The sequence below is a fragment of the Lissotriton vulgaris genome, chromosome 6, assembly GCF_964263255.1.
Source record: "Lissotriton vulgaris chromosome 6, aLisVul1.2, whole genome shotgun sequence".
Lineage (NCBI taxonomy): Eukaryota > Metazoa > Chordata > Amphibia > Caudata > Salamandridae > Lissotriton > Lissotriton vulgaris.
In genome coordinates, this window is record NC_141694.1 from 542525395 (window position 1) to 542545111 (window position 19717).

Genomic DNA, 19717 nt, shown 5'->3' on the forward strand with positions numbered 1-19717 from the left:
GGTTTCTTTTGAATTGTAACATCTACATGAGGCCGTTGGCTAAGGTGGTACTTCCCTGGGGGGTCCAGTTGGTCACATACGCCGATGATACCCAGTTGGCGGTCTCCCTTTCCAGGCATGAGTCTTCTGGCAATAACCTTTCTTCTTGTTTAAGCAAAGTACTTGAATGGATGGATGCGTCCTTTCTTAAACTTAATGGATCTAAAACTGAAATCATGATGCTAGGACATATGGCCCCTAACAATTTAGATCCTTGGTGGCCCAGTTGCCTTGGCCTGCCCCCGTCCCCTAAAAACAAATTGAGAGTCTGGGCGTTTGGCTAGATCCCAATCTTAGTTTCCTTGTACAATCTCGCAAGGTTGCTGCCACCTGCTATGGTTTGATTAGACTGATAAGGAAGATCCTGAGTCTCCTTCCTTTTGAAGCCAGGCGTTTGCTGGTTCAGTCACTTATTTTATCGCGTCTTGATTACGCGAATGCAGTCTATCTTGGGCGCTCCTCAGGGAACTATTAAAATCCTACAGATTGTTCAGAACTGTGCTGCGCGACTGTTAATGGATGTCCCTAAACGGAGTTCGGCCAAATCAGCGCTACGTCAGTTGCACTGGCTGCCAGTGCAGCAAAGTATCTGGTTCAAGGCCATGTGCACTGTTCATAAGTCAATTTCTGACAACAGACCGGCCTTGATCCAGCCTTTGTTTCAACTCCATCAGATTACCTTGACTCTCAGATCGAACAATAAAAAATTTCTGACAGTCCCTAGGATTAAACGGGCACGTATGGGTGCCGACGTTTTTCTCTACAGGCTGCAAAATTCTGGAACCAGCTCCCCGACTCCATTCGGTTGGTACCTAATCATCTCAGCTTCAGGAAACGGCTGAAAACCTTCCTGTATCCCTGAATAGTGAGGAATGACTAGGTCTCTTAATGCGCTGGGATGCCCCCGGGTAGCCATGCGCTATATAAATGCGAAATCATTCATTCATTCATTCATCATTCATTCATTCACTCTGTATAGTGATATAAGGAAATTAATCTTAAGACCCCTTTTCCATAGATTGTTAAACTATAAAAATGCTTTTAATTATCTATGTGCCCTTGACAATACGAAGATTATGTGCACAGTTGTACATTTTATTGTACACTCGCTCACACTCGCTCACTGTTAGACGGGGACCCGAAGGGTCGGCCGAGGACAGGGGGAGAGGCCTCAGGTGAGGGCCGTCTCCAGCGATCGTACAGACAAGTAACTTCCCCCCCACAGATGGACACCACACAAGGATGAGGACAACACTCTTTATATACGATTCTTGAAGCAAGGTTATCAACGGTACAGGGAGGTCGGGACACGAGGGTCCTCTCAATTCTAGTCTCTGAAGGGGAAAGGGTAGCGGGACAGTCTTGGTACCGGTCTGGTACGGGGGGTGGCAAGATGGGTAGCTCACAATCCTAGAGCTCGGAGTTCTGGAAGGTCGGGCCGCGGCAGCACCAGCTGGCTAGGATGATAGTTCACTCAAGGATGGGCCGCGGCAGCACCAGCAGGTCCCGATGACGGTGTAGGTTGCAGAGGGCCGCGGCAGCGCCAGCAGGCAGGAGCGATGGTTCACAAGGATGGGCCGCGGCAGCGCCAGCAGGTCCCGACGACGATGTAGGTTGCAGAGGGCCGCGGCAGCGCCAGCAGGCAGGAACGATGATTCACAAGGCAGGGCTGTGGCAGCACCAGCAGTCCGTCAAGGAGGAGTTCTTCTCGGTGTCTCTCGACTCCAGGATACAACTGGCTTCCTGCTCTGGAACTGCCCCAGTTATAGGTCTGGCCTCCTTTGATGTCCGGACCCTCGCTCTTGGAGGTCGGGAGGTCCGGGATGAGGGAGTCCAGACACCCAGCAGGGGGGTGGAGCCAGCGCCCGGGGAGGCTGGGGGCGATCGGCACCTGGTGGGGGAGAGCCATCGACACTCCTTTCTCCCATTAACCTGCCAAGTGGTCCGTTCACCTCCTGGGTGGATGGTGGTGCCTCGATGTCGGGGCCTGGCCAGGCCCAGGGTTGAGGTCGGGCTGAGGCCACGCGGCCTCGTGGTGCAGTGTCCAAGATGGCGGCTGGGCCGGGGCAATGCTGCTGATGGCGGCCCGGGCCGGCCGATGTCGGGGTGGTCGGGAGCAGGCGTTCCGTTGGGGACGGGTTGCGGGTTGCTTCTGTGGGTTGCCGGGGTGGTTCTTCGGGTGACACCGGGATGGCTGGTGTTCGGTCTTTGCTATGCAGGGCGGGAGCGGCCCCCTTCATGAGGCCTGTCCAACACTCGCTCACACTCGCTCACACTCGCTCACACTCGCTCACACTCGCTCGCTTACTCACTCACACTCGCTCGCTTACTCACTCACACTCGCTCACACTCGCTCACACTCGCTCACACTCGCTCACACTCGCTCACCCTCGCTCACCCTCGCTCACCCTCGCTCACCCTCGCTCACCCTCGCTCACCCTCGCTCACCCTCGCTCACCCTCGCTCACACTCGCTCACACTCGCTCACCCTCGCTCACTCACGCTCACTCACACTCGCTCACTCACACTCGCACGCACTCGCTCGCACTCGCTCACGCTCGCACTCGCTCACGCTCGCACTCGCTCACGCTCGCACTCGCTCACGCTCGCACTCGCTCACACTCGCACTCGCTCACACTCACTCACACTCGCTCACTCACACTCGCTCACTCACACTCGCTCACTCACACTCGCTCACTCACACTCGCTCACTCACACTCGCTCACTCACACTCGCTCACTCACACTCGCTCACTCACACTCGCTCACTCACACTCGCTCACTCACACTCGCTCACTCACACTCGCTCACTCACACTCGCTCACTCACACTCGCTCACTCACACTCGCTCACTCACACTCGCTCACTCACACTCGCTCACTCACACTCGCACGCACTCGCTCGCGCTCGCACTCGCTCGCACTCGCTCACAATCGCTCGCTCGCACTCTCTCACGCTCACACTCGCTCACACTCGCTCGCTTACTCGCTCACACTCGCTCACACTCGCTCACACTCACTCGCTCACACTCGCTCACTCGCTCACACTCGCTCACTCGCACTCGCTCACTCGCTCACTCTCGCTCACGCTCGCTCACGCTCGCTCACGCACGCTCGCTCACGCTCGCTCACGCTCGCTCACGCTCACTCACTCACACTCGCTCACTCACACTCGCTCACTCACGCTCGCTCACTCACTCGCTCACTCACTCGCTCACTCACTCGCTCACTCACACTCGCTCACTCACACTCGCTCACTCACACTCGCTCACTCACACTCGCTCACTCACACTCGCTCACTCACGCTCGCTCACTCACGCTCGCTCACTCACGCTCGCTCACTCACGCTCGCTCACTCACGCTCGCTCACTCACGCTCGCTCACTCACGCTCGCTCACTCACGCTCGCTCACTCACGCTCGCTCACTCACGCACGCTCGCTCACTCACGCTCGCTCACTCACACTCGCTCACTCACACTCGCTCACTCACACTCGCTCACTCACACTCTCACACTCACACTCACACACTCACACTCGTTCACTCACACTCACACACTCACACTCGTTCACTCACGCTCACTCACACTCACACTCGCTCACTCACACTCGTTCACACTCATTCGGTTGGTACCTAATCATCTCAGCTTCAGGAAACGGCTGAAAACCTTCCTGTATCCCTGAATAGTGAGGAATGACTAGGTCTCTTAATGCGCTGGGATGCCCCCGGGTAGCCATGCGCTATATAAATGCGTAATCATTCATTCATCATTCATTCATTCACTCTGTATAGTGATATAAGGAAATTAATCTTAAGACCCCTTTTCCATAGATTGTTTAACTATAAAAATGCTTTTAATTATCTATGTGCCCTTGACAATACGAAGATTATGTGCACAGTTGTACATTTTATTTTACGCGCAATAAGGAAAAGAAAGGAATTGGTGTACTTAGATGTATTATCATATGAAAATACTGATGAGGATAATTAGAGTTGTTACAACAAAAGTGTAGGACTTGTTTTTTATAGTGATTTTAATCATATCGATTTTTTTTTTGCACAATATGCATCTGTTGCACAAGGTGTTCCATTTTTTAATATATTTTTTTCCATTCTTTTGTAAATTTAAATTACGTCATTAGCGTGAATGTAATTATGAAATGAAGGCTTCTATAATTTCCCTTGACTACCATTCTGTATATAGTATTGTTTGTTAACATATAATGGTAACACTTGCATTTAATAAGGTCTTAAGAAATGTAGTAAAGGAAAATGTCAGAATTAAAAAAAAATGATATATTGTATTTCGGATACATTTTAAAATGTTTTGTTTTAGAATGCTTTTATGGATGTATATTTTACTCCGAATAAAGCTGTTTTGAATTGAATTGTAACTGGTGCTATGTAAAGCGCTCTGATACCCGATTCGGGTCAAGTTTGCGCTATATAAAACTCTGCAAAAAACAAAAGTACCTGCTTTCAGGTGCCATATTTTGACCAAAGAAACCCTTTGAAATGTCTAATGTGGTTTATAATTTTTACTCACAATTTTATTCGTTAATGCTGTACTACGTGCATTTTGCACTGCAAATGTTTTAGAACAAGTGTTCAAGTGTCTGTAATCCAAAACCAGACAATATGTATTGTCTGGTTGGGATTCAGGAAACTAAGGATTGTTCATTGAGGAGGTTCATGTTTCAATCACCCCTTGGTATTCAAGTTGATCTAAGACAGGGGTACTCGTAGTACGGCCCGCAGGCAGCTGGCGGCCCGGCAAGCCTTCCCTGGCGGCCCGCGGACCTTGCACACATCATAACCAGTGTTTTAATTTTTTTTTTTTTTTAAAGTGTGTATGTGCCCGGAAACGTCCAACTCTCTCCTATATATCAGTAAAAGTGAAAAGAGGGCCCCGTGACGGTCCTTTATACTTGTGCTAGTTTCATATGTATAATCCTTGAATATTCCGTTTCATTCCCATTCAGGTGTTTTGCAGGCTATTCACAAAGTCATTTAAGAGCACTGCTTTAAATACTCTAACACGGTGGTGCGAATACGGCGTCATGTGTCTGTGCATTTGTTTTCACTAAATGACCCTGTCTACAGCACGTACATTAACTCAGAACAGGCCCAAGTCCCTGCATGAGCTGAAGACCGAACAACGCTGGAATACTGAGGGGCAATCAACGCTCTGTGCTGTCCGTGCTGTGCAGACTGCAGCTCACGCACTAACTGAGACTCTCCCAGATCATGTAAGGGTTTTAGAAAGGGCACATTCTTCAAGAAATGCAGGTGCCACCCGTGCATGTGCTCTGCACTGAACGGCATGCCTCGCTGAGCTCTGTGGAGTGAATGTCCCCCCCTTACCCCCTTCTTCCCCCGGTCCAGCCTGCTTCCCTGTAAAGGAAAGGGAGCTGCAGCTGAAGCAACACGGGCCCCATTCAGATGTAGGGGCGCTGCTCTGTCCAAGGAGGCAGACCTACATAAGCACAGAGCTACGTCACTGTGCAGGAAGCTGCACTGACATCAGAGGTGGCCAAAGAGAAATGGCTAAAGATGTTCATTTAGAAGTGAAGACAATTCAAAGTAGCTGCTGATCAATTCAGGCATTGCAAAGGGAAGTTAAGAGGAGCTCAAAAAGGGCACTCTCCCACACAAACACACACCGCTCTGACACCGCACACGCAGACACGCAGTCCCTCACCCTCACACCCCCTCACCCTCACACCCCCTCACCCTCCCTCACCCATACACCCCCTCACCCCCTCACCCACCCCCCTCACCCTCCCTCACTCACCCTCCCTCACTCACCCTCCCTCACTCACCCTCCCTCACTCACCCTCCCTCACTCACCCTCCCTCACTCACCCTCCCTCACTCACCCTCCCTCACTCACCCTCCCTCACCCTCCCTCACCCTCCCTCACCCTCCCTCACCCTCCCTCACCCTCCCTCACCCTCCCTCACCCTCCCTCACCCTCCCTCACCCTCCCTCACCCTCAAACACCCTCACCCCGTCACCCTCAAACACCCTCACCCCGTCACCCTCAAACACCCTCACCCCGTCACCCTCAAACACCCTCACCCCGTCACCCTCAAACACCCTCACCCCGTCACCCTCAAACACCCTCACCCCGTCACCCTCAAACACCCTCACCCCGTCACCCTCAAACACCCTCACCCCGTCACCCTCAAACACCCTCACCCCGTCACCCTCACCCCGTCACCCTCACCCCGTCACCCTCACCCCGTCACCCTCACCCCGTCACCCTCACCCCGTCACCCTCACCCCGTCACCCTCACCCCGTCACCCTCACCCCGTCACCCTCACCCCGTCACCCTCACCCCGTCACCCTCACCCCGTCACCCTCACCCCCTCTCACCCTCACCCCCTCTCACCCTCACCCCCTCTCACCCTCACCCCCTCTCACCCTCACCCCCTCTCACCCTCACCCCCTCTCACCCTCACCCCCTCTCACCCTCACCCCCTCTCACCCTCACCCCCTCTCACCCTCACCCCCTCTCACCCTCTCACCCTCTCACCCTCTCACCCTCTCACCCTCTCACCCTCCCTCTCACACCCACCATCACACCCTCACACCCTGTCACAACCCCACCCCCTCACCCACCCTCACACCCCTCACTCACACTCGCTCACCCTCGCTCACCCTCGCTCGCTCACCCTCGCTCACCCTCGCTCGCTCACCCTCGCTCGCTCACCCTCGCTCGCTCACCCTCGCTCGCTCACCCTCGCTCGCTCACCCTCGCTCGCTCACCCTCGCTCACCCTCGCTCGCTCACCCTCGCTCACCCTCGCTCGCTCACCCTCGCTCGCTCACACTCGCTCACTCACGCTCGCTCACCCTCGCTCGCTCACCCTCGCTCGCTCACACTCGCTCACTCACACTCGCTCACTCACACTCGCTCACTCACACTCGCTCACTCACACTCGCTCACTCACACTCGCTCACTCACACTCGCTCACTCACACTCGCTCACTCACACTCGCTCACTCACACTCGCTCACTCACACTCGCTCACTCACACTCGCTCACTCACACTCGCTCACTCACACTCGCTCACTCACACTCGCTCACTCACACTCGCTCACTCACACTCGCTCACTCACACTCGCTCACTCACACTCGCTCGCACTCGCTCACAATCGCTCGCTCGCACTCTCTCGCACACGCTCGCTCACACTCGCTCACACTCGCTCACTCGCACACGCACACGCTCGCTCACACTCGCTCACTCGCACACGCTCGCTCACACTCGCTCACTCGCACACTCACTCGCACACTCACTCGCACACTCGCTCACTCACACTCGCTCACTCACACTCGCTCACTCACACTCGCTCACTCACACTCGCTCACTCACACTCGCACACTCACACTCGCTCACTCACACTCGCTCACTCACACTCGCTCACTCACACTCGCTCACTCACACTCGCTCACTCACACTCGCTCACTCACACTCGCTCACTCACACTCGCTCACTCACACTCGCTCACTCACACTCGCTCACTCACACTCGCTCACTCACACTCGCTCACTCACACTCGCTCACTCACACTCGCTCACTCACACTCGCTCACTCACACTCGCTCACTCACACTCGCTCACTCACACTCGCTCACTCACACTCGCTCACTCACACTCGCTCACTCACACTCGCTCACTCACACTCGCTCACTCACACTCGCTCACTCACACTCGCTCACTCACACTCGCTCACTCACACTCGCTCACTCACACTCGCTCACTCACACTCGCTCACTCACACTCGCTCACTCACACTCGCTCACTCACACTCGCTCACTCACACTCGCTCACTCACACTCGCTCACTCACACTCGCTCACTCACACTCGCTCACTCACACTCGCTCACTCACACTCGCTCACTCACACTCGCTCACTCACACTCGCTCGCACACGCTCGCTCACACTCGCTCACACTCGCTCACTCACACACGCTCGCTCACACTCGCTCACTCGCACACTCACTCGCACACTCACTCGCACACTCACTCGCACACTCACTCGCACACTCACTCGCACACTCACTCGCACACTCACTCGCACACTCACTCGCACACTCACTCGCACACTCACTCGCACACTCACTCGCACACTCACTCGCACACTCTCTCGCACACTCACTCGCACACTCTCTCGCACACTCTCTCGCACACTCTCTCGCACACTCTCTCGCACACTCTCTCGCACACTCTCTCGCACACTCACTCGCACACTCTCTCGCACACTCTCTCGCACACTCACTCGCACACTCACTCGCACACTCTCTCGCACACTCTCACACTCGCTCCCTCACTCGCCCAGCATGACCAAAGATAGCATAGCGTAACAAAAACACAACAAAACATAGCATAATAAAACACAACAAAACATAGCATAAAACACAACAAAACATAGCATAATAAAACACAACAAAACATAGCATAATAAAACACAACAAAACATAGCATAATAAAACACAACAAAACATAGCATAATAAAACACAACAAAACATAGCATAGCATACATCATCTCTCCGTACCACCACAGCATCACTCAGGGGCACCACAACATCACTATGCGCTACCACAGCATCACTGAACGCCACAGCATCACTCATTGGCCATCACATCACTCAGCGCCACCACAGCATCAATTTGTGCAACCATTCAACAACACCTGGTTCAAATATGTTCTCAATGTTTCAAGCTTTATTACAAATGTAACAAATATGTTAATATTTCACTTCTGTTCTTGGATTTTCGTCACAATAAAGTACACTGAACATAATCTTCACAAGTTATTTACAAAACTTTTAACTATTGCCATTATAAATTACTATAACGTTTATTTAAGTATTAATTATTGAAAAAAATAAAAGCAATTGTTATTTGTAATATCAATACGTGTAAGTCACGTAAATACAAGACATATTGCATTACAAATGCTATAGGTGTCACATTTGCGAAAGTTATAACTATTGGCATTGTAGATGACAAAGCTATTAATTTCTCTATTTAACACCTTGCATGCTCATGACGAGCTGAGCTCGTCATGAGGCACGGTGCTCCAGTGCTCATGACGAGCTCAGCTCGTCATGGGCCGTGGAACGCTCAGGTGCGGGGAGAATTCCCATACTGTGCTGAGCGTTCCACAGGAGCCAATGCACCTGTGACGAGCTGAGCTCGTCATGACCACAGGAGCACTGTAGCTCATGACGAGCTGAGCTAGTCATGAGCATGCGGGCGCTGTGCGCTCCCCCTCCCCCCCAGCACAGCGGGGGAATTACCCCCGCAGCGAAGGGGTTAAAAAAAACCATAAATAAAAAATGTGTCATTTACAATACCAATAGCTCAAACTTTCCTAATGCGAGACCTATTGCATTGCAAATGCTTGTTGTATAATGCTGGGGCCTGGGCAACTGCCCATTTCCTAGCTTAAGTGTATTGGAATATGGTTGGAGAAGGCTGGCATAATGATGTCTTCGCCATGTGGGCACACCATGACAAATTTTGGTTTCCAGTCCTGTTCTACTCGAAGTATATCATAACCCCTTAAAAGTTTTTCTCAAAAGAGTGCTTTCACTTTTCTTGGTATGTCTCCCACCCTTCGGAGTGTTATTTCATAGAACCCTTTTTGGAGCACTAACTCTGGTTTCTACAGTCTCAACTGTGATGTACTCATTCAAGTCCACGATCTCCAGAAGTTCCTTCAGGTTCTGGCGAGCTATTGTTACTTTTGCTGCACTGTCCAGCATTGTCTGAGCCCATTCTCCATTCTTTAGTTGTGTTCTCAGAATTCTCGGCATGTCTGATCTTCAGACCTGCTACCACCTTCTTGGTGAATTGAGGTTTTGATTTATTTTTCTGAACTTGTGGATCGTCTTTGCACTTCATGTGTTCTTCTTTGTGATCCGACCGTCCTCTTCTTTCGGATGTCTGTGACGATATCTGAAAGGTACGAGAGGAACGTGCATCAGTATCCTGATGCCTGTCATGTTTTTTCAAATTATCCCTATTCCTGAGGTTTTACCACCTTTCAGAGGGCTCCATTTGAGGAGACCTACCTCTGGATTAAGAACGTTTATCTTTTGAATGTTTATTTCCCCACTTCTTTTAGAAGATGTAGCATTTTGTTTAATGGAGTCCTTCTCAATAACTCCAGACAGTTGTGGTTTAACTGTGTATTTCTATAAATTTTTGTATTTGATTAAGTAATTCCTCATCTGACATTGCTTCAGTGTCGGGATGAGGTGTGTAGCCGGCTAAAATAGGCCATGTTGTTCCTGGTCTACCTAGTGGACTGAGCCTTGTAATGTGATTGTAATCTTTTAGGGTGCCTTTATGTTTAAAGTATTTTATTCATCATGACACACCAAGACAAATACACATCATCATAAAGTTCCCAGCAGCACCTAAGGATTAGACGAGTACAAAAGCCAACAATCACGGGTCACGGTGGTAGTCCAACCAGGCAGGTGAAAAAGTGCATAGGTCCGGTGCGACACAACATTTCCATATAAACACCCCCCCCACCCCACCCCCAACTGTCCCAACTCAACTCCCCCCCCCCCCCCCCCCCCCCCCCACCCGCCGTCCAGTGCATCACCATCTCCCCATGCGTATAACAAAATCAAAAGTCCTGAGGAAAGCGGGGACCCCACGGCAGCTCATCGGTCTGGTATCGGTGGGTTCGTGAGTCGCAGGAGGCGAAGATACCTAGGGCAGGTAAGTTCTCTAAACTCCGTAAGCAGCAGAGCGTGGAACGGTTGCCAAAGCTCGTTGAATTGGGCTATGTCCCCAGCCACCATAAGGGACATCTTTTCCATACCCAGCACATGCCACAACCTATGAAGCCAACCTGTGACAGTGGGCGGTGTGGCCGTGCGCCAGTGAATCAAAATATTCTGGACCGCAGAGCCTAAGGCAATAGCGATCTGTCTACCCCTCCTGGACTTCAGGGGATACATCAAGTCGTTCGGGAGCCCCAAGAGGGTATATGCAGGGAAGCGCGGAAGCTCAGTATTGAAGTGAGAGTCTAGTGCGTCCAACACTTCTGTCCAATAGGCGGCTAAAAGAGGGCAGTCCCATAAGATATGTGTGAGAGTACCAAGATGTCCACACCCCCACCAGCATGTGTCTGCTTTACTGCGATCAAATTCGTGAATATGCTCCGGCGTGTAATACCAATAGGTAGTGACTTTAGTGAAAGTGTCAGTAAGGCCCACATGATATGCTGAGTGGCGTGCCCTGTAGGAAATCTGGTCCCATTCCTTAGGACTCAGCGTCCTCCCAAGCTCCCGCTCCCATCTCTCCCTCCCCGGGTTGTAAAAGTGTGTGGGGGGTAGCTGCAGAAACCTGTATAAATCCGTGATTAGCTTTGAATCTGACGCACGGGACACCAGCCATCTCTCACATGGTGAGAAAAGCCTATCTGCCGCTTCTCTAACCTGTGGCTGAAGGGCCCAGTGTCGGGCTTGCATATAACGGTGCCTCTCAGTCTCAGGAAGAGAACTCCTGACGGAACTGCGTGAAGGGAATAACCCCCTCAGGACCATACATGTGGCACAAAGCTCTACAACCTGCTTGCCGCCAATGCGCGAAGGCACCCTTCTCCATTCCGGGAGTAAAAGCCGGGTTATCTACCAATGGGGAGAGAGGCGACTGGAACGAGGTAAGATCATATTTAAGGCAAGTAGCGTCCCAAACTCGCAAAGGCACCCTAGTGACGAAGGAAGCATACATGTTTTTAGGCCGATGGGAGCGGTGCAAAAACGGAATCTCCTGCAGAGGCCTACCCGCCACCGCCTGGTCCTGGAAAAGCCAGTGCTTATCTGACTCCCATCTGCACCACTCCACCAGGTACCGCAGTTGCGCCGCCTGGAAGTACTTACGAAAATCCGGGATGCCCAGACCCCCCGCCTCAGGAGACAAAAGAGACCAGGCCCTGCGCAACCTGGGCTTCTTCCCCTGCCAAATGAAGCGGGCCACATCTGACTGCAGCTGCGAAATCCACCCAACCGGCGGCTGAAGCGGCAATGCCCTGAACAGATAGAGAACCTGGGGCAAGATGGTCATTTTAACGGCAGCAATCCGTCCTAACCATGAGAGAATCCCGCGGTTCCAGCGGGCCAGCTCCTCTCTGATCTTTGCTCCCAAGGCCGAGTAATTCGCCAAAACCATAGCCTGCAACGTGGGCGCTATCTTGATCCCCAGATACGGTACCGCCTCCGAAGACCAAAGCAGGGGGAACCCACCCTGTAGATATTCCCTGGTGGCTGGGCCCAGAGAGATGTCCAGGGCCACCGATTTCCCAACATTCATCTTAAAGCCGGAGACTGCACCAAAGGCGGCGAGTTCCTGTACGCAAGCCGGTAGGGCCGTCCGGGGTGTATCTATTGTGAAGATGACATCATCAGCATAAATGCTGATCGCATGAGTGAATCCCCCCATTCGTATCCCTTCCACTACCGGGTTATCCCGGACTCGCTGGGCCAACGGCTCCATGTATAAAGCAAAGAGCAGGGGCGAAAGTGGGCAACCCTGCCTAGTGCCTCTCTCAATAGTGAAGGCTGTGGAAGTATAACCATTCACACGGACTACGGCCGTCGGTTCTTTATAGCAGTTGAGGACCATAGTGCGAAACTTCTCCCCGATGCCAGCCTTCACTAATACCTGTTCCAGGAAGGGCCAATGTACTCGGTCGAACGCTTTCTCCGCGTCCACCGCCAGCATCATCCTCTCCCCAGGAATCCTAGAAGCCTTCTCCAGCAGATGGACCACCCTTTTTGTGTTATCAACAGTCTGCCTCCCTGGGACGAAGCCAGCTTGATCCGGATCTATCAGACCGGGCATATGAAGTGCTAGGCGACTGGCCAGAATCCCGGTATAGAGTTTCAGGTCTACATTCAAGAGGGATATCGGTCGGTAGGATCCACAATGTTTGGGATCCTTTCCAGGCTTAGGAATAACTGTGATGGAAGCCCCAAGGAGATCAGTTGGGATGGCACCAGGTTCCGCGAAAGAGTTAAAAAGGCGAGTGAGGACAGGAGCTAAGGTCGTGCAAAACGTTTTATAAAAAAGGGCGGAGTAGCCGTCCGGGCCCGGTGCTTTGCCGTGTTTGAGTTTGGCAATGGCCGAGACCACCTCCTCTATTCCGATGTCCCTATTCAAGTGCTCGGCTTGCAAGACGTCTAAGGATGGCAGGGTGATCGAATCCAGGTAGGAAGATCAGGCCGTCACATCCGGGGGATCCCCGGTGTAGAGGGTTTCGTAGAATCCTCTGAACACCGCCGAGATGCGGGCATCCTCCGTCTCCACATTTCCACCGGAGTCGAGGATCTCCTTCACAGACTGGCTCTGCCGCGCTGCCCGAAGCCTATTGGCCAGCAGCTTACCGCAGCGGTCTCCCTGTGTAAAAGGCATGGCGCAGCCGAAGGGCCGCGTATTCTGCCCGATCCATGTCCAAGGCTGCCAGAAGCTTCCTCGCCTCTTTCAGCTGCCGCCAGATCCTCTGAGCCCCGGTCCTTCTATGAATCAACTCAAGTTCCCGAACCCTACCGGTAAGCTCCTCCCTCTTGGCCTGCCGCTCTTTGTTTTCGGCCGCGGAGACCGACATGAATTCCCCTCTGAGGACGGCTTTTAATCCTGCCCACTGCGTGGCCCGGGTGGTGTCGTCATTGTCATTCTGCGCCAGGTAGTCACGGGTAACCTTCTCGATACGGTTCACTACCACCTTCCGATGTAAAAGGGTATCCCTGAGGCACCAGGTTCTCGAGGGGTGGGCAGTAGGGGGCAGGCACAACGAGGCCTCAACAAGAGCATGGTCCGACAAGGATAACACTCCCATGTCAGCCGATGAGACCAATGTTTTCACCGGGGTCGTAACTAAAAGGTGATCAAGCCGTGCATAGGTCTTGTGTGCATGAGAGTAATACGAATAGTCTCTATCTGTGGGTGTAGATGACGCCAGAGGTCAAGGAGATCTACTTCCGTGAGCCGTGTCCTACAGCCGGCCGAGAATTCCCCGACCTGTGGAGAGCGCTGCGCTGACCTATCTACTGCGGAATCGAAAACCATATTAAAATCCCCACCAAGAATGATATGTCGGTCTGGCGAAGCGGTGACATCTTCCACAGCTGACTGTAGGAAACGCTCCTGCTTGTCATTAGGGCTGTAAAGGGAGCCAATCGTGAATGTGAGGCCCCCAACTCTGAACCTTTGCGCCAGTAACCTCCCCTTCTGTTCAGCAAACTTGTGAAGATGCACCCCCTTAAAGTGTCTGGCCACCAGAATCGCCACCCCCGCAGTCTTCGTGTTGCAAGTGGAGAAAAACTGGAGTGGGAACTTGTGAGATCGCAGCCTGTGTGTGTCCAGCGCCAGCAAGTGTGTTTCCTGAAGAAGGCAAATGTCTGCATGAGCATTTTCTAACAGTGAGAGCACCGCTCGCCGCTTAACAGGGTTGTTCAATCCCCTAACATTTAGCGTCAGGACCTTAAAAGTGTAAGGAGGCATGGAGGGTAGAGTGCAAGAAAGCGTATGTACAGCGTGCGGAGTCCATGGAAGGTATGTAGACCCCCCCCTTCCGGAAACCAAGCAAAGGTCAAGAATAAGCATATGAGCCCCCAGCACTCCCTCCCTGGCAACCCGCTGCATGCTGCGAACTCCAGCGCGTCCGTGGGCTGTCCTAAGTAACTTAGCACCAGGCAAGAGTCCTAACGTAATCGGGCTGTTCCCTACACACCAGCCAACTTCACAGTCCACCCCCACACCCACCTCCCTACCGCCGCTGAGTGAGACAATGTGGAGAAACACAGGCAAAGCAGCAATTCCTAGCACAGTGCACTGGACAACCCCTACCCTCACTCCCAACTCCCACAACCCCACCCGGATCCCCAACACCCCAACAAAACCCCTCCCCCTCCCAAAACACTGTCCCCGTCTCCTCAAGAAAGGAGACAGGGGAACCATTGTCCAAGCCAGGCCAACCACGCAAGTCTATGGAAAAGTCTCAAAAGTGGACGTCCAGCCACCACACAACCTTCGCTCCCCAACCCCCCAGGCCCCCAAACCTGCGATTCAAAAAGAGGCGATGTCTATCTCCCCCCGGAGAGTGTCTAGGCGGTCAAGGCAACCTCTCCTGTCGCCGTTTCTCTGGCGACCTCTCTCACAGCTTCAGCCATATCAGCCCGGATAGTTGGTGAGTTAGGCCTCCCTGAAGAGGCCGGGGACCCGCGGCCCGGAACCGACTGCCAGCCATCCCTGGTGACCCGGCGTCGACGCGGAGTGGGAACATCCTCGTCAGTGGCCGTGATACCCAGCACAGTACAGGTATCCTGGAGGGAACGCAGCTGATGTAAGATCCCGTTCCAGCGGAAGATGATACGAAAGGGATGGCCCCACGAGTATCATGTTCCCGCAAGAAGTCAGTCACAATTTTAAAGGACTTTCGTTTCTGTAGGGTAACCACCGAGAGATCTTGAAAGAGGGCCACCCTATGACCTCAGAACTCCAAGGAAGGCCTTGTCCGGGCCACCCGCAGGATCCTTTCCTTCAGAGGGTAGTCCGGCAGGTAGGCCAGAAGATCGGGGGGAGGCGCCGGGGCTCTGCGCCGTGAGCCCACTCTGTGTGCCCTATCAACCCTAAGCGAAAAATCAGTCGGCTCACCCAGAATGTCTCTGAACAGCTCTCGCAGATAGTCCGCCGCATCCTCCCCCTCTTCTCCGAGAGGAACGCCCCGGACCCTGATGTTGTTCCTTCGGGAACGGTTCTCGAGGTCCTCCACATGGGATTGGAGATCAATCTGCTGGTCGCGAAGCCTGATCACTTCCTGCTGGAGCTGCGTGAGTTCCTCATCTCTGGCGTGGCCCGCTTCTTCTACAGATGAGACCCTCTCTCCCAGGCCGTCGACCTCCCGCCGAACCTCTCTCACCTCTCCCGCCACTTCCTGCTTGAGCGTCTGGAAGTCCTCTCGCAAGGAGCTAAAAAGCGACTCGAGGAACGACCTGGTCACCGGCGGCTCCCCTCCGCTCGCCTCCTGCGAGCTGCTGGGCTGGCCTGGGGAGTGCTGTCCGCGGTCTTGCCGTGTATTGCCCCTATTCAGCATATTCCGGTCGGGTGCGATCACCTTTCCTTGTTCCTTTATTGCCGGCCATTTTGGCGATAGGGGAAGACGTCCAATCCCCACCAGCAGTGGCGGCGTGTACTAAACCACCTGGCCCCCAGCCAGTCGTCCGTTCCGGGGAGGTAGGCCTTCCGCCCGCTCACTCCGTCGGTTGCCAATCGCACAAGTTCACCCGGGACCTAGCTGCGGCCGTTAGTCCCGTCACCCGATCAACCCTGGTGAGCCGAGGGTCCTAGAGTGAAGCGTCACTCCCCCACGCATCCGCTGCCAGCACGTACTCCATGCACTGCGCGCGTCTCAGCAAAGCAGCCACAACAGCCTGGGTCAGCCCGGGGGGGGAGAGAGAGCAAACCTCCGTGTCCCACAATACCACCAGTCTCAAGGATAGGCTGGATCCACTGCACAATCACCAGCAGGCCAGACGCAGAACTTCCACAGCACAGGCCCACAGGTTCTCCGCCACTCCCACTCTCCGCCAAGGGAAACCAATACGGGGGAGGGTGGACCACATCCCTCGTGTGCTTCGACGGGAAACCGTGGTCTATGGTCCCCTTACCGTGGCAGCCGATACGCACCGAGACCGGCCCACGTAGGCTTCCAGGCTCTCCACCACTGTCAGGCGCTGCCCCCTTCCACCTAGACAGCACCAGGCCGGAGGAATGGGCCTCCGCTTCTTCAAAGGTCTGTGAGCCTCTGGCGCCCCCAGTCACGTCAATGCTCCACCTCGTGTCCCTCGGGGCTCCGACCCCAGCCAATTCCGCCTCCGCGCCAGGCTGAACGGGACGTAGACAACAGTCCCACAATGGTGTCTCCAGGCCACAGCCAAGCACTCCGCAGTCAGCTTCCGGCCGGGTCCCGCTGTATTCACCGGAAGGGAGCCAGCAAGACCCCAGGGGCCGTCGCTTCAGTGGTGCCCGAGATCCCACTTGGCCCGAGTCCCGCTGCCCAGATCACGCTACTCCTCTTGCGGTGTCGGCAGGCGGGACAATCCTGTGTTGCGGTCCGGTACGGCAGGCCCCCGGGGCTCCCGGCACCGCTCCAGCCCCATCCGCGGCCGTGACTCCGACCGCCTCTCTTGTCCGGGGCCCGACCCTGTGCCACCTCAGCCGCCTCAGCACCGTGCCACCTCCAGCGGCTCCACACCGCGGCCGCAGACGGATCCGCGCAGAGCCCTGCACCTCTCCAAGCTGCGATGGCGGCCTCCTCCGTGCGACGCCGCAGGCTCGAGTCAGCCCACTGGGCGGGCTTAGCTGCGCTTCCGGTCGGCTGCAAGGCTCTCGAAGCTCGGGTCAGCTTCACTGTCTTCCGTCGGTGCCTTCCAGATCGCAGATTTCGGCCGCAACAAGATCCGCCAGTTTTCTGCTGCACCCGCCGTCGCCAGCAAGCAACGGAGGGGGGAGATAAGCTCTGCAGAAGGTGTTTAGGGGCCCGGGCCGGAGGAGATCGCCAAGGTCGCGTCCTCCTACGCCGCCATCTTGGCCACGCCCCTCTAGGGTGCCTTTAAACCAGAGATTATGCTCTTGGTATGTGAGTGGAATTGCAATATCCTCGAAAGGAATATATTCCTCAGGTGGTTCATCTTCTTTAAAAAAAAGTTAAACACTTTTCTTACTGGATTTGATTCTGGGAATACTATCCATGAGTAGAATACCTCTGTCTGGTGAGATTCATGTGCCTCTATCACAAAAACTGCTCTACCACCTCTTGGCCATGTTTTATAAGTTTTAGAGTGGTGGCTCTCCTTAAATTTGGATGGATGTTTAGAACACCCTCATCGGTTTCATTTAAACCTGAATGATTAAAATCTGTTACGACTTGGTCAGCTGCAGCTTCACCGGTCACGGTATTAGAATCCCCGTTAAGGGACATTGTTTTTGAAAAATGCAGAACAAGTTTCAGGGAAACCAAGATAAGGTGCACAATATTTTGTAACACTGTTTCCTTCAACGTTGAACAACCCTAACAGCTAATACACAGGATTTTCGTCCTACTCAACTATGGCAGATATTAATCCTACCCACTCCTGACGTCTTATGGAGTATTATGAGTAGGGGTCTCTGAGTAAAGCACAACTGAGTTACTTTGGTATCTAGCGTTAAATTAGTACCTTACCAAACCGTTGGGCGCCATGTAGTGTAGTTCCTATATCCCTAATAGACACTGCGCATTAGAATAATATACACTATAGTGTTGGCATAGGACTTTGGTCAGTATGCCCCAATCGAGTACATTAAACTTAATTACTTTGTGTGCCACCTAACTCAGAGGCCACTAGAAACTCCTTGGAAAAACAAGAAGGGAGTAGTTTCTGGCAACCGCATAAAGATGACAACTTTGTTTCCCTTTAGAATCGGAACATGCCTCCCAATTGTGTAAACAACAGATAACAGTTTTACTCAGTCAATCGTGCATGCTTAGTTTCTTCAGAGTTACACAGAAAGAGATAGACGTTCGTTTCAATAAAAGGATTTATTGAAGTCTTGTTTCTCGTGTAAAAGATATGAGCTGTTACAATCGTAAGACAATATGCAAGATATATTACATACAGCTTAGGCATTAGAAAGAAATAATACTGCAATAGCATTCTTTTAGCTATGACACATATTCATATACATAAATAACACAGGCTAAAATGTGGATACTCTTCTGATGCTTCTAATTAGTTCTACCCCAGTGTACCTAACCTAAGTGTAGTACAAGTGTAGTAAGAGTGCTGTATGGTAAGCTATAGTTTGGTATGCCAAGAGTCCCTCTAGGTTCTAGTTCTCTCCATACCATAGAATGAGAGAGGTGGGAATCTCTTTCCAGGTCTCAAACTCTAATACCCCGCGAAGGGAGTCAGAACACTGGAAGCTGGATTCTCTGCAAGCATGGATGACAGCTTCTGGTCAGTGCGTCAGGCCCGGTTACGGTCTCTTTAGAACTTGCAGTGGCGAGCAGTATCGTGTCTTACAGCCGTGCTTTGCAATGGCAAAGGAAGGTATATTTATACCTGGAAGGTGCTTAGGAATACTTGCATTGACGTAAAGTCGGCAGAGGAAGACGTCCTGAATGAACCCTTAAGGAATAGCAGTAATGCATAATAGATGAGTTCTTGGAGAAATCAATAGTCCTAGGCTATGGAAATCACCAATGGCTTAAGGGTCTGGTTTCTAAGAACTCGTTGTGACGGGGTGGACGGATGTAGGGGACCATGCCATATTTTGAGAGCATGGCTAATGCCTAAATAAGGGCTGGGATCTTGTGCCTATATACGGACATGTATCGGGAAAACCTATATACGGACATCTAAACCGAAACACAACAGTCTACCTCATCATTAATACTGCCGCCATTTTTCTTTTTTAATTTTTTTGTCTGTACAGAACTATCGAATGCAAAATTTTGTGTTTTAGCACCTGGTTGTAAGTTTCCATAGTACTTTACTTGCATTCTTCTGTATTAACCTGGAGGATTAGAATTCAGAAGTGGAAGAATGGGTTTAAATATCTCTATCTGAGCCTTGCTGCCCAACTGTCACTTTGTATCTGGTGTGAAGGAG

General features: G+C 52.7%; 1 protein-coding gene across 2 annotated transcripts in view; it reads left to right on the forward strand.

Moving 5' to 3' along the window:
- Nucleotides 1-19717, forward strand: part of TTK (TTK protein kinase) — an 848854-nt gene that overhangs the window by 51818 nt on the left and 777319 nt on the right. The window lies entirely within an intron of this gene.